Source organism: Orbicella faveolata, unplaced genomic scaffold (assembly GCF_042242905.1).
Source record: "Orbicella faveolata isolate gen_17 unplaced genomic scaffold, um_ofav_v1 contig_15, whole genome shotgun sequence".
Classification (NCBI taxonomy): domain Eukaryota; kingdom Metazoa; phylum Cnidaria; class Anthozoa; order Scleractinia; family Merulinidae; genus Orbicella; species Orbicella faveolata.
This window is the reverse complement of record NW_028301542.1, coordinates 7,800,018-7,816,470: the sequence shown is the minus strand read 5'-3', so window position 1 is coordinate 7,816,470 and position 16,453 is coordinate 7,800,018.

The window sequence follows — 16,453 nt, the reverse complement described above, 5'->3', positions numbered from 1 at the left end:
CATTAATTTCATCAGATTGACTGTTTTTACACGTTACATACTTGTCCACAAAATATACAACAGTATCATCAGGTGCCTTTCCATAGGCTGGTGCTCCTTTAACCCAAAATAAAGCATGAATGTGGGGAGAAGCTCTTTGTTGAAATTCAACTCTGTAAAAATAATCTGCTATCTCTCCCAAAGGCATTGCAGTGCTTTTCAAGACATCTTTTATGAACAACTGGACGATGTGTTCAAAATTTCTGGCACAAGTAACAGGATCTTTTTGAACAAGGTCTGACTTCTCTTGCCAAGACATGTTTGCAATCTCATGATCACTATAATCTTTTTGATGTACAACTCTTCCCAATATCCTCAAAAGGTGAGACCACCTTGTTTCGGCTGCAGAAAATGAGCAGAACCAAGTTGGATTACCTAGTTGACGCATCATTGCAAACAAATCTTTTTTGGACTTTTCAAAGTATGGGGGTGAACCTCTTAAATTTCTTAAAACTCTATAGCCCTCATCGAGATTTTTAAGTTTAGAAAGATAATCATCAGATTTAAGTTCACCAGCTGTGTATATTTTTCCCTTTGTCTTACATTTTCTTAATGATATTCTTGCGGTATCCTGAATTTGCTTTATTTGCAATTTTTTCAGTTTGTAAAATATATTTGGCACAGACTCTGCAACTCTCCTGTCTTTGCTTCTCAATTCCCATTTACATATAGTGCTATAGGGGACAGGCACTTCTCTCTCTTTGGAAGAAGCTCTTTGTTTTCCACAAAAAATAGCAGGGAATGACAAATATTCAGACTCTGTGTCCATGAATATTCCAAGAGGTCTATTCCCTTCTCCTGGTGCAAAGCTTATAATTTTGTCAACACCATTAATCATTTCTTGGGGTTGTAGCAAAGTGTCCAATGAACCTGAGAAACGTTCTTCAACTTCACACCAGTCATCATTGTCATCAACAGAGTCAGTACTACATGTATTTGCACTTTCAAGGCTGTCTCCATTAACATTTACCTCACTAGAACTGTTTTTAGACAAAATCTCTTGGGTTTCACTGAGAGTTTCTTGAGACTCATCAGAAGAACAGTCTGTGTTTGCTTTAGGATCTCTCAAAAATTCATGCCATTCATCAGTATTCAGTTTTCAGAACATATATTGTTAATCCAACTCTCTTGCACTTTAATCCCTTCTTTTTTAAATAATTCACTTGTTTGCACAGGGTATCTGATTGCTTCTAGCACTCTGCGAGGTCGAATGTGTTGAAATTGGTAGTGATGTTTATAGCTAAGGCGTCGCTTCAGTTTTATTGGAATTGTCTGTGAATCATTGAGAGATCGAGGTTAAGTGTTAACAGTGGAGCCTACATCAGCTGGTACATTGACAACACCACCATTAATAGACAACTGTCCACCCCTTGGTAACTCACGTATTTGCATGAATGGAATTCGGGGGGAAATTAATCTTTCTTCAAGAGATGTAAGATTCAGGCAGGCAGGTTTATTAGAAAATTCCATTTTGTTTGCTTTTGAACAAGGAGGGATTTTTCCACACCTAAGATATGAATTGCATGTGAAGCAAATCCAATGATTGCCAAGTGTGACCTTATCATCAATTAAATTGCACTTAGACAATACATTTTGGTTACATGATTTATAATTATGAACATTGAATTTCTTAAGAGATGTTTTGTACCGTATTTGCTGACAGCAGAGACATAAATATTCTGGACCAGAGCTGATTTTGCAATGAAAAGATTCAATTATTTTGTTAATATCTCCTACAGGACCAAAACAACCATTGACATCCATACATTGCTTCTTTGGCTCAACAGGAAGAACATTCTGGCATGATTTTCTTTTCAATTAATTTCCCATTTTAGTCGATCTGTTCTGTTCTCTGGATTTTCTTTGATAAATTCTGTTATTCTCTCTGGTCTTTTCAATATTAGTCATTCTGTGAGACCTTCTTATTTGATTATCATGACTTTTTAATTTCTCATTTGATCTTCTTTTTCTCATATAGTCTCGAATATAGGTTTTTCTTTCTGTATTCTTCATGCGTTTGTCATCAGTTTTGTGTAAATTTTTACACTGGACTTGGTTGTTTGTAATAGTATCTGTTTCATAAGTGCTTTTCCCGTTGACAGAAGATGAACCTCTTACATTGTTCATATCATCACAAATTGGAAAAATAGAAGCATAATACGTTTCACCTAGGTGACCAATGGTAAGAGCCAGTGGTGGATTACCTTGATTATTCAGTGGTCTGACAATAGTCACTGAAGAAAAGGTGTCATTTGATTCAATTATCTGTATTATCAGATTCATAGCATCAGCAACTGCTTGTATAATTAAGTGATCAGCCTAGGTACCCTGGGACGACATGTTACTAAGATAGGATGCCCACGGAATGTCTGTATTACTTTCAATAAACCTTTCTGGGTTGTTCATTAGAAAGCTGATACCACTACGGCGCACAATCATATGATTGTCAGGTGATCCATATAACTTTGTAGAGATAACTCGAAAAAAGCAATCTCCTTCGCTTCCACAATCTAAGTATCTCAATCCATTTTCAGCTAACCTGATTTGTAGCGTTTCAAGTAGAGAATTCCTGGTGTTTTCTATTTCTTTTGGTCCAGGGTTAAGCTCAATATCGCCAGACATGATTAAAATTTCCCTAGATGGACAAAACCTCTCATTGTATCCTACTTCACATGAACGGGGACTTGATGGGTAAAATAGGTAAGACTTGCCAAAGACTTTTAATTTAGTTGTTCTTTCTATGGGTAATTGTTTCATAGTTTTTTCTCTTACACAAACATCAGCCAGATTGGATAATCTTTTTTCTTTTTTCTGTTTGTAAAACTATTGGTACTTTTCTTTTTGCGAGAAACGAAACAATGTGTGTGTTTGAAGTAAAATTTTCTGGTTTTGAATGTTTGCCTGGGATATTTTAAGTCGTCTCCCTTTTTGCTTTTTCGTGTCCATTCATGGATTCTGGACGATTTAGGAAATTCCTTAGCTATATGTTTACAAATAATTCGTCTTGTTTTTCTTGACTTGTTTAATAAACGATTAATTCTCTTACTACGATTATCAGTTGAGTAAGGCGGGACGAAACTTTGGTCACCAAGTTTTAACGTAAAAATCGTGTTGTTGTCACGAGCAACTGGCTCCGTATCCGTTGGCAACTTGTCCGCCTTTGACGTCAATTGGCAGCAAAGCGCGCGAAATTGTAGGCGACGCGACAGGCGACCAACGGCTGTTGATATTGTTACCAACGGAAACGAGGTAAGTTGCCCGTGACAACAACACGATTTTTACATTAAAACTTGGTGACCAAACTTTCGTCCCGCCGTACTCAACTGATAATCGTAGTAACAGGTAATCTGCTTGGTTCACGGTCAAACGTGTGACAATGGATTCGATACCTACATGGCCTAGCTTTACCCGTGATAAACTTGTCGTATCGAGATCGACTATCTGTGACTGGCGCTTTGTCAAGTTTGCTTTGACATGGCAATTCGAACACGTGCGCATGTATTTCAATCCTCGAAGTTTCTATCTGCTTATATGCATGTATCTTGACTGAATGGTACAAAAATAATATAGTAATCAAAGAAACGCCACAATGCTGCAAAGCACTGTAAAGTACGCCAGCATAACGACAAAGGATGCAACCGAGCACCAGCGTATATAACAAAGCGATGTGTCCTCGTAAGTAGATTAGCTTATATTTATTTCGCTTTTCACCTTAGGAGAGATGTAAATGGCTTTCTCCCGCTTTCTCCTGGTAACCTAAAGTGACAAAATGGGTACCAGGAATAATTAACTTGGATTTCTGCTTTGGTTTTCGTGTTTGCTTTAATGGATTGTGGAACAAGTCTTTTGGCCCTACGGTTGTTGGCTGTGTCTTACAAACCAGTGATTTCGGATTGAGTTTTCAATCCAAGGACAAAAAGTAGTATTCAGAGAAATAATGACACAGTAAAAGACAATAAATGACGACGAACTCACCTCTACTCCGTAAATCAATGGAACACCAGATCAATAGAACTTCTCGGAAAATGGCTACGTCCTACAGAGTACGTGTGATCAACCACATGTGCTGATTTGCCGAAGACATGTATCGAACACCGAAATATCACGTGACATATTGAACGTCTTTCATTGGTAGCCGAATAAGAGCATTCTTAACGACCATTTAACAAATGCATGAATGCGCCTGCCGAACTTGAGACGATCGGAAATCGAATACAAATTTTATATTGTTTACGCCTGACATCCTGGTTTCCCAACCATCCCGATAGCTCTTCACGAGCTAAAAACCTCTTGACATCTTAAAACAAACAAATTGAACTAATAATAATTATGTTATCAGGCCCACATTTCACTTGATTCTGATTAGAGACGTTTTTGAGAAAGATTTTGAAATAAAACCTGACCAAATCAGAAATGAACGGCCTCATAACAGCACTGTTAAATCGAAAATTTCAGAATCGAGTGCGATGAAATTTCATGGGTATAATCATAGACCTAAAGTGAAATGTCTGATAACCGGAGGGAAGTATTTGTCAACGTAAATATAGGTGTAAAGATTGGGATCGGAGCGCATTGCTCTGAAGGAAATGTTTGGCGTGGAGAGAGTCAGACTGAGTGTTTAGATCCGGTTTACGTTTTCTAATAAAAAAAAAAGAAATCATAAACGAAGCAATCCAGTTGGTTTTTCATTTCTGCAGCTCGTAATGTTCAATGTTACGCTCAGATGAGAATCAGACCTGATAATTCATTTGTCTAATCAGTCTGTCCCATGTCAATGTCTTAAATATCACCTACGATACAGATCGCTCGTAGGATGGGGGTGCTTATTAGAATACGAGCGCTTTATTTTTAAAATAGCGAATCTCGAGGGGGTCGCTAATAAGAAAGGAGGTGCTTATTGGAAAAGGGAAGGAAATCATCAACAGTTACAGCCTTCCTCAGAAATAAGCCAGATCTCTGAAATCCTAGCCTGCAACGCAGCCGTATTTCCAACTAACTAGAGGTTGTGAGTATTGTGCACTGGACAGCGACAGACTAAATACGATAAGGATGTAACTAAAGAAACTAAAGCTTATATTTATTGATGAAATCTTTATGTTTAAGGAAGTGGTATGTTCAACTTTTTGAATGTACGATTACAACAAATAATGGGAACCAAGCGAGGAGCCATTTCGTTGACTGAGTTTGATAACTGTTGGAGATCTTTTCCAGCTAAAACCAATTTTTTGTAGGTGGATCTTTGAAAATTGTCAATTTGGCTGTGCTTTCAGTAGCAACTAACATTTGGACAGAATTCTTCATCCTCTTTGAACTGACAGAAATAATGAGACAAAAACATGACAAGCAATTCGCACAGCTTTTTAATCGTTTGAGAGAGGAAAAAGCTCTGAAGATGATAGTTATAGCCATTTTGAAACAACGACTTCTAAATGTAACACCAGAAACTGATAATTATCCAATGGACATAGCACATTTATTTACTGCAAACGCTTCAGTAGATGCTCACAACAATGTCATAATCTATATACTTTCTCTAAGACTGCTAAAGCTTAGATTAAGACTGTGGACACGATAATTGGAGGTATTTCAGATGATCCCAACCGACAAATAAAAGATAAAATTCCAGATGATCCAACAAAGACAATGGGGTTATCGTTATTAGTATCAGTAGCCACTGAGGTAAAATATGACTTGACACCTAAATTTGGTATGACCGATGGACTAACAAGTAAGTAAGTAAGTAAATAAGTAAGTAAGTAAGTCAGTCAGTCAGTAAGTAAGTAAGTAAGTAAACTTTATTTGATAAGTAGGTTGTAGAGGGGATTTGGCAGCCGAGGGCTTCATGCTCCAGAGTGTGTCATAGAAAAAATGGAATACAGAGTTGAAAATTCCATCAGAATCTCCCTCCTGGGCTTGACTTCCATACTTTCGTGAGAGTATGAAACAATCACACACTGTTCAAAGTTCTTTGCTGATGTTGACGATTATCTTAAAACTGTCCAAAGATTTTAGTAAAACTTTAATAGAATCCTAATTGGGTTGCAACTTTTACTTAATGAAACAAACTAAGGTATAGGAAAACATTATCATTTTCTGCAAAGGCATATCAACGGCTTGTATTATTTTCTCAAAAAAAAAAACAAAACAAAACAAAAAAAAAACCTGTTGAATGATTCGATCAGGAGTCCTTATTACTATACAGACGCTCACCTAATCACCTAATTGCATTCCAAGTCGGTCGACACTCATTGGTTGCAAGAGAGGCGAAGGACACAACTTAATCGACTAGTATGACATACCATAAGGTAGCTCCAAGGAGCCTTTGATAATGTTACTGGGCTGATTACATGCGTATACAGTACATATTGGGGTTTGTCTTGTCATGTTAAGCCACGATCAAAAGTCTTCTTTGCGCAACAGTTTTGGAGCGTAGCGTCGATGTTTTTGTTTCCACTGTTCTGATTACACGTCTCTCCGTTTATTGACTGTATTTTGACTGAACCTTAATACAACTCAACCACTGGTAGAGATCGTTAAAATCCATCTTTTAAACCATGCCATAGAAAATACAACTAGTCAGAATACAGCAAAGCCGTTGCATATTCCTGTTGTTGTATGCATGTGTTCCTGGGAATAAACCATGGCTTACGAAGACGGGACATTTGCATCGCCAAAAACAACAAAATGCAAGTAATATGTAAAGTATAGGGTCGTGTTCCAGATTGAAATTCCCATCACTCTAATTTGCGCCCTTTTTAACTTGTAAATTGTGGTAGCAAGTTACAAGTTGGATATTTAGCCCTGGCCAGAAATCAAATCAATAAGTAAATAGAATAAATACGTAGGTAACCAGAAAAAAAAATAATAATAACTAAAAAATAAAACAACAACAACAATTTAGATTCGCTTTTTGTAATCATAAAGTTATTCATTTATATATATATTTTTGCTGTCCTTTGTTCTTGTTGTAATTTCTTTTTCTTTCACTTGTAATGTAACGTAAGCTACTCATGTAAGCTTAAAAGCCATATATTATTTTTTAGTAATTTTTTTACAAATTAATGTAAGCCATTAAACTGGAAATAAAGTCGTAAAAAATCTATTATGCCCAATAACAATTATGAGGCGGGGTCATACGAGAAAACCGTCAATAAAGTTACATATAACGTCAATAAAACTACTAGTTCCCAGTCTCTCCTATGCGCTTGGTCGTTCATTTTGGCTGTTTCTTAAGGTTTACATAGTTCAAGTATCACAGTAAAAATAAAACAGTAATCAAAAAAGTTACATATACATACATACTTTATTGGCCCGTCCCCACGAGACTTTTCAGAATCAATGTGACATTATAAAGTTAAAAAAGACAAAAAAAAAAAAAAAAGAAAAGAAACGCAGAAAGCTAAGCACATGACAATGATAACGTAAAAAGAAAACAAAGGTTGAAAAAAAATTAAATAAAACAGTCATTAAGAGTCACTGACTGGAAATATCGAGAATCGCTGGCCAGGTTAGAAAAATCGGAAATCCTGAAACTTTGCCTAAAGAACGCTTTTGGAGAGCCACTTTCGAAAATATTATTCTGATTTCCGTAGAATTTAAAGTCTTCGAGAAATTCGCCAAAAAACGGAAATATAGCTTTTTGCCTCATTAAAAATGCAAAAAATATCTGGAAAATTGACAAAGTTCTCGGTATTCGCATTGAAACAATTTACAGAACTAGAACTCGGGGTAAACTTAGCATAAGACCTTTACTTTTTCTCTATCTAACAATAGGAGGTTTTAAATTTTTCAAGCATTTTGAAAGATTCCGTCGACCGTTGAAGAATTCCCTTTTCAAGCCCCTATGAAAACGGCAAAACTTGCGTAGTTTTACGGGCTTAAAACGCATCTTGGTATGTCCGATATGGAACTAAAACAAGTACTGTGCAAAAGAGTGTCGCTTCTACTATAATAACATGGAAAAAAAATTCTAGGCAATCGAGGTTCACACAGGTAAAATGCAAAAGTTCGCGACAGTCTCTTCTCAAATTTGCATAACGCGGTATGTGCAAAGAACTCTATTGTTGAGCACTCTAGTCTGTTTTGTTCCATTTGTGGGCCATGCTTTGCGGGAAATATACAAAAACAGAGTTCATCCATGTCGTTATTACAACATTGCTTCATTATTTCACGCAAGATACAAAAAATCTATAGGAAAAGCCCATAATATAAGTTCAAAGTTACTTAGATTTAACACGCTACATGTATTTCGTGACTGGCGTCACGTAAGGGATATTTTCAGTTAGCTCCAATTGGAATTCCTCGATTATTGAGGTTTAGACAATTGCTTATAATAGAAGCATATAGGGGTTTGTCTTTACCGTCTATACACTCGATTACTCTGCAAATATTCGAAAGGAGACTGGTCTTTTAAAGTACTTTTTAACCAGTGTGTGTCGATTTTGATCTTGATGGAAAACGGATTAATTAGATGCACCAAATGAAACGAAGAGGTTTTATTAACGTGATCCAGCTAGACCAAGGAAGCAGGTTTTCTTGAAAAATAGGGTGAGACTGTTTGATGTCTATCCCGCGATCTGACCTCGGTTGGAACTCGGCCTAGTCCAAACGTCGTGCGTCTACCGTGCCGAACTCAAATAAATTTGGCCCGGCAGAGGCATGGCAAAAAGCTATGAAAGATTTTAATTTAATTCAGTCGCGCAGAAGATCGGAAAAATTTTGCTTTGCTGAAGACTTTTTTAAATGCTAGAAAGCAACTGCAGCTGATGTAGCAGGATATGAATTCAGAGGGACGGCGGAGTCTTATTTCAACTGAAGGAAGAGAGCGGGGATGGGGGAGGTTGCGGGCTTGAAAACGAGCGGTGCCGGGGCAAGTTTATAGGGGGGTCTAGGGGCATCCTCCCCCCAAAAAAACATTTTAAATCTAGGGGCTCAGAAATGGTATTTTTGACATTCTCCATGGTGTAGTTCTTAAGAAAATCAACCTAGTGGATGAACTATAAAATGACAGGTACTTTTAGTGCATTTGCAGCAATATATTTTCAAGGTATTGTGAGCTTGGTACATCTTTCTCAGCCCTCCATGATATATCACGGCCTTAGCGCTGACCGACCTGCGCTTTTACACAAGCCACCCCGTGTGTGGGAAGGAAGTGCACGCTGCGGAAAGATTAAAACTATGTAAACATGAAAAAGCATCCTACAGATTTGGTACGAGGTTGTAGCTTTCTAAATTCTTGGTAAATCTGTAGTCAACCAGACTTTTTTCGTTTTCTTTTTTTTCTTCTTTGGTTCTTCATTTGTACCTCATACTAAAACAAAATAAACTGTCATCGTGGTAAAAAGTGGAGGGGAGGGTGCGGGGGGGAGGGAGGGGAAGGGGGCTTGAGCCCCCACCCCGGCTCCGCCGTCCCTGGTTAGGGGTGGCGAATGGTCCTTCAAAAACGTTGAATTTCACGGGTCTCGCAGTCTCGTTTTTTAGCGGTTATATGCGTCTCGCAGTCTCGATTTTTATACGAAGCTCTCTCGGAGTTTCGACTTTTTGCGAGTGCAAGGTTAAGAGTTTCGAAGTTCCGAATCTTTTCTTTGTTTTAATAAATGACCTCTTCTCGCCACTTGATACCGAATTTCAATAAAGCAACTTTCAAATTTCCGAGAAAATGTTAATGCTAACTTCTGCCAAATTGTCTGAATTCCACAAAAGGCTGCAAAACTTACCGCAACATCATTTTGGCGCAAAAAACAGTTATTTTGTTTTAGGATGTCCTAACGTAGTGTGCTGTAGTCGAATTTCTAGTTGCAGCTTGTTCGCAAAGGCTGGCTAAAAGGCTAAAAGGAGATTTATTTTACCCGGTAAAATAAATGGTGTTTATGGTTCTTGTTATGACTCCGTTCTCACTTCCGCCTAAGGGGCTTCCGGGACTACGCACGGGTATGACGTCACATGCCTCAATGCGCTTTTACTCCCTTAACGTCTATTGAAGAAAGCATCGTGCTAGAATTTCATCCCCTCCTCCAACCCATCTCCTCCGGTACATAGTCTTATTCTGGGGCTCGCCAGCGGCTTTCACCCTCAAGGGTTAACTCTCCCTTAGGGATCAGTGATTGGCAAATAAATGCTGTACACTTTATTGATTTAATAAACGGCCACTCACGTGGCTAAAAGTTTGCCAATCAAGGTGTGATCCTTTTTACTCACTTTCTCCGTTCTCATCAAACCAAGCTTGGCCTACACAGTGCTCATGCGCGGCTTTGTTAATAACATGCGTCATAAAGGAGAATCAAGAAGCCACACACAACCCACGATAGTTCATGATGAAACCCACGAAGTCGAAGAACTTATCTGTTGTCCCCTGTGGAACTGTGTAAAGGCACAAGTATTTACGACAAAAGGTTCCTTTGTAAGAGTTCTGTACAAGCTCATTCTCGCTCATTGTTATAGCTCTCAACTAAATCTGGAGCTTGAATTTTAAAGAGTCTGAGCCCCTCTCACTCGCACTCAAAACACTTTGAAGTCTCGGTTTCGCAATCTAAAAAGTCAATATGTCTTGGGTTCGCAAAGAATAGCCCTGGTCTCGCCGTCTCGCGCAGTCTGGCATTTACCATTCATCGCCCCTCTGGTTCAGTTCGACACGTACATAGCAAGAGCATGCCGTTCGAAGCCAAGTCGTGCTACTGCCGTGCGGAACGGTATTAGGCCTGCCGTGCTATACGTAGTCGCGCCGACTTTAATTCAGCCTGCCGAACTGAGTGCATGTATGGTTTCAAACGTCGCGCTACTGCCGCGCCTGAGTCGAAGTTCTCGGTATTCGCATTGAAACAATTTACAAGACTAGAACACCGGATAAACTAAGCATATTGAAAGCTTTATATTAAATTAAATTTTGAGAGGTTCCGTCGACTGTCGAAGAATTCAAGCCCCTATGGAAACAGAAAAAATTGCGTAATTTTACGGGCTTCAAAGGCGTTTTAGTTTACCCAATATCGGGTCGAAATAAAAACTTCGATTAACTTTTGGTCGTCTTCAATCAGTATTTGGAACAAAAACCTGGGCAGTAAGAACGCGCGCCAGCAAACAGAAACGTTTTCAAGACTAGGTGAACTTTTTTGCATAACTGAATAGTCTCTTCATAGAGTGACTACTCGATATATTTCTAACAGTGTTTTTTTGTCGTTGTTGGTGTCTTCAATTACTTAGCCTTAATAGTTTCCAAATAATAAAGAAAGAGGGAAAATCGATGGTTAAGCTGAAAACCGTTTACATAACACATTATCCCCTGCAAAAGCTCTCGCGGTGGACCTTTTGAAGATTAATCCCTAAAATGTACGATGAGCACCCCCGTTATTTTTATGAGTCTCCGCCCCCCCCCCCCCCCCCCCACACCCCCTTCGCGGGGGAATGAATAAAGTTTGCGTGCCGTGTAGCGCGACTTGACTTCGGCGTGCTCTTACGTACCATACCGAACTGAATTCATAGCCTGCATCAGCTGCCGTTGCTAATATTTGTAGCATTTAAAAGGCCCTTCAGCAAAGCAAGCGTCTTCCGATCTTCTGCGCGACTGATTGAACTCGACGTTTGGAATCACCGCTGTTCTCTTGTCATTGCCAATGCCGGGACAAATTTATTTGAGGTCGGCACGGCAGAAACGCGACGTTTGGACTAGGCCGAATTCCAACCGAGGTCAGATCGCGGGATCGATTTCAAACGATCTTACTCTATTTTTCAAGAAAACTTGCTTCCTTGGTCTGGCTGGATCACGTTAATAAAACCTCTTCGTTTCATTTCGTGTCTTTAATTACTTCGTTTTCCATCAAGATCAAAATCGAGACACATGCTAAAATTTACTTTAAAAGACCAGTCTCCTTTCGAATATTTGCAGATTAATCGAGTGTATATAAACGGAAAAGACAAATCCTGCTATGTCTCTATTATGAGCAATTGTCTAAACCTCAATAATCTGGTAATTCCAATTGCCGGTTTTCAGTGTCACGCAATTCAAAATAGATCAAAATAAAAATCAAAACGGTCAATCGATAAAGTCCAGAATCTGGAAAATGAAAGAACGTAAATATGCAAAGACTCTCGCCAAAATTCTGGTCACAGCAATTTTTCTTATGCGAGATATGCGGAGAATTTTTTTTCCCAAATTTATAGAGATTTGTATGGAGACGCCATGCTGGTGCCCATCCATATGGGTACCAACATGGCGGCCGGAAACCAACAGAAACATCTGTCACTGAGTTTTGCTAAAAAAAGCCTGGATTTATCCCTCAAGGAACCCTTAAACATTAAAATAATACTTTTTCTAAGACATGAACTGTTCACATAGCTAAGTTCCCCGAAATAAGGCACTTTTTAAACCATCATGACAGCTCTCTAGGCCGTCATGTAAATGCCGCGTCACGCAAAAGTTTGGAAATTCAAGCGTAGCGTATCACAAAACCAAGAACCCATTCGGAGCGAAAATTTGTATGAACATTAGTTTTCAGCTGCTCTTATACATCATTTCAGTAAAATCTCAGGAAGATCAATAGTTTTGTAGTTCGAATTTTAGTGACGTCATGTGAAAACCAGCTATTGTAGCCAACTGAAAATAAATATTACGTGACGCCAGTCACGTAATACATGTAGCGTGTTTAGTCTATGTGACTTTGAACTTATATTTTGGTCTTTTTCTGTAGTTTCATGTACCTTGCGTGAAATAATGAAACAATGTTGTAATAACGACATGGATCAACTCCGTTTTTGTATATTTCCCACAAAGCATGGCCCACAAATGGAACAAAAACAGGCTAGAGTGCTCAACAATAGAGTTCTTTGAACATACCGCATTATGCAAATTTGAGAAGAGACTGTCGCGAACTTTTGCATTTTACCTGTGTGAACCTCGATTGCCCAGAATTTTTTTTTTCCATGTTATTATAGTAGAAGCGACATTCTTTTGCACAGTACTTGTTTTAGTTCCATATCGGACATACCAAGATGCGTTTTAAGCCCGTAAAACTACGCAAGTTTTGCCGTTTTCATAAGGGCTTGAAAAGGCAATTCTTCGACGGTCGACGAAACCCTTCAAAATGCTTGAAAAATTTAAAACTTCCCATTGTTAGGTAGAAGAAAGGTAAAGCTCTTATGCTACGTTTACCCCGTGTTCTAGTTTTGTAAATTGTTTCAATGCGAATACCGAGAACTTTGTCAATTTTCCAGATAATTTTTGCATCTTTAATGAGGCAAAAAGCTGTATTTTCGTTTTTTGAGAATTTCTCGAATACGTTAAATTCTAAGAAAATCGGACTAATATTTTCGAAAGTAGCTCCCTAAAAGCTTTCTTCAGGCAAAGTTTCAGGATTTCCGATTTTTCGAACCTGGCCAGCCATTCTTGATATTTCCGGTCAGTGCGGGAGGGAGGGGGTGACCCTATTGTTTTCCGGTATTGATTCGTGACATACTCATCGCTACCGGTGTGACGTCATATAGCAACAAGCGAGCGCTTCGAGTAGCCTATTCAGATTACGCCATTGAAGAAGGACAACAGAGGTTAAAAAAGACGAAAAAAACAGGCCTAATATCGCTTTTGTTCACTAACTTAGTGTAGCTGTGTACAGTTTGTTGTTATTTTTTGTCTGTGTGCATTATCTGTTTTAGTTTTGTGCGCGCGTTATCGTGTATTCTTGTTGAATTTTGTTGCGGGTAAGTGGCGGGACCGCCATCTTGAAAACGGGACTAGAGAAGTCCACGTAAAACGTTCGCATTTTCTCTCTTAAATGTCATACCAATAGTCTTGCCAATAGGAGGTTTTATGCGTCCATAGTATACGTTTAATCCGCGTGTATCTCTGTGTCGATTGAACCAGCCGTTCCTCTCATCAATCCGTTTGAGTGTTGAGATGTTGTTTATTTCTTGATTTCCACCAAAATTTCCCTGCGATGTGATCGGTTTTTGTCTGTTTTGGAGCACTTTTGGTGGTAGTTATCAGGCTTTTAAATGCAATTCTTTGTGTTTCAACTTCGTTGGCCTTTTGTGTTGTAATTGTGCCCGCTGTATGGTGAAATTTGTTGACTTTAATCGTACAGCAGCTTTGTTGGCTTTTGTTGTGAAGGTTTGTTGGCTTTTTTCCTGTCTCGTTGCAACTGTTGACTTATTGCTGTCCACTGCAATTGCGGTGTTCAGGGTTGTAATTTCATATTTACAACAAAGTTCAAATTCAAATTCAAAGCCTGAGTAAGCTGTTTTTGGTTTTCTTTTTGCCACTTACATTTTGGTGCACAATTTTGGTGTAAAGATATATAGCATTTAAATAATTACAGTTTTGGTGAAATCAATTTTGCTGTATGATTTATTTATCTTTTGTCATAACCTGATAACTTGGCTTATTCCTGAACAATGTCACATCTTGAATGATGCTGTAGCCTGTTCCTGGTTCTCGGTCAGTGGGCATGATCGAAAAAAGTGGCCGAGCGGGTTCAGGTAGAGAAAGAGACCGAGAGCCTGGAACAGGCTGATGATGTTGCAACTGTCCTGCATTGCCATGTTGTAATGGCTCCTATTTCTTAAGCCTCCAAGAATTTCAAGGCTGCATTGTAGTCGTTTCATCCCTTTAAGTTCTCATCATATTCCAACTAAAAAACAACCCTCCACTAAACGTTACCAAATAGATATTGCAGCATAGCACTCAAAATAAATGACAGCAAATGCTAAAAAATGTGTTCGAATGCTGAAATGCTGTAAAGACAATCAGACATTTGTTCTATTTAATTATCATTATTTTTTTAAATTTTAACAAGTTTTATTCCTATAAGCTCTTTTTATCTATTCTGCTTTTATAATCATCTCCTGCTCTTCACAGGTCCACATCAGCCTATAGTTTCAATTATGACTCTGTGCCTTGGACATTATCTGTTCCTGCCTTTTCGGAATGGATAATGTCCATGGAGTGGACACCGAATGAAGGCTACTTTTCATAAAACCTGCATTACCAAATAAAGGAATGATTGATTAACTGAATCAATTTCTCCCTCAGACTCCGGAGACCCATAAGCTTCATTTTCCTCCAGTGTGCTTAGCAGCTGTGCTCTCATTCTAGCCATATATTGCCATACATATCGTGCCTGATCCATAGTTAGTGGTTTTATTTGTGGTTAGTGTGATAGCAGTCAGCACTGAAAACCTTGATGTTAGCTCCAGAGAATTTCCCCTCTTTTGCTCTGTTTTGTGTCTTCATAGCTCAATGTTCAGTTATCCTTGTGTAAAAAGCTTTTTCTTCATTATGGTGTTTAAGTCAATAAGGTTGGTGACATCTATTTTAGTTGCTGATATAACAGAAAAGTCACATTTTTTTAACTTCACACCAATTAATTGAAACTATCGTAAATTTGGGATCTCAAATTAATTCCAAATTGAACTTGTCAATTGATTTATACTGACAATTAAGCTGTGGTAAGCGTTTGTATGACTCTGTGCCTTTAAAGGAAATAACTTGGGCTGTCAATCAATGGGAGTTTAACTAGCGGTGTAGAAAAGTGCTTAAGGGGGTGCAAAAATGAAGCAGGAAGTTGTAAATTTGGCAGCATGATTAAACACATGAAACAAATCGTGGCTCTCATATGCATGTCTTGACAGGTGATAAAGAAATTTTTAATAATCTAAACTAAGGTGAGTTAAAAACTCCATGCCAGTTTATCATCTTGGGGGGGGGGGGGAGGGGGGCCGAGTGGGGGGCTTTAGCCTTCAAAGGGAAAATGTTCATCAGAATCCCAAAGTGCTGCCCAGTGTGGCATTCTGGAAGGAAATTTGTGCATTATGATATGTTCCTTCCAGTGACATTCCCTGCAAAAAACGAGAAGTGTCTTTAATAACCTGTTTTCAGTGGGCTACAACTTTTAGATGAACAATCAAGAGAAAATATGGTCTCTTGGTATAATATTTGCTGCAGACCTAGCATATAAAAGAAAATTACGGCTCCTCTTTCTCAAATAAAATCAAAATAAATTAGAACCGAATCACTAATCAAGCCATAACTATTAACCAAATTACGGATATTGCTCTAAATGTAAACTGTAGTACGACAAAGGTGAAAACTTACCTAATCTGGCCATCTGAAACAAGGCTGTTCTTTCCATACAGCCATTCTTTGCACTTTGAAGGGATTGACGAGACGAACCACGCGCACTGAAGAACTGAAATTCCACATACAAGAAGCCAAGTATACCCTCTGTCGAACGTCCTATTCTTGGGTCAAAATGGCTCTGCTTCGTTATGCAGTGGCCCTCGAAAGATCAACCAGCTAACAGTTTTGCTCGACAAATTGGCTACAAAACAGAAAGTTCTCGATCAAATTATCTACCTTTTAAATATTTTGGCCACCAAAAAGTACCAAATAAAGATTCCTCAATGTAATATATACCACATGTTAACGAAC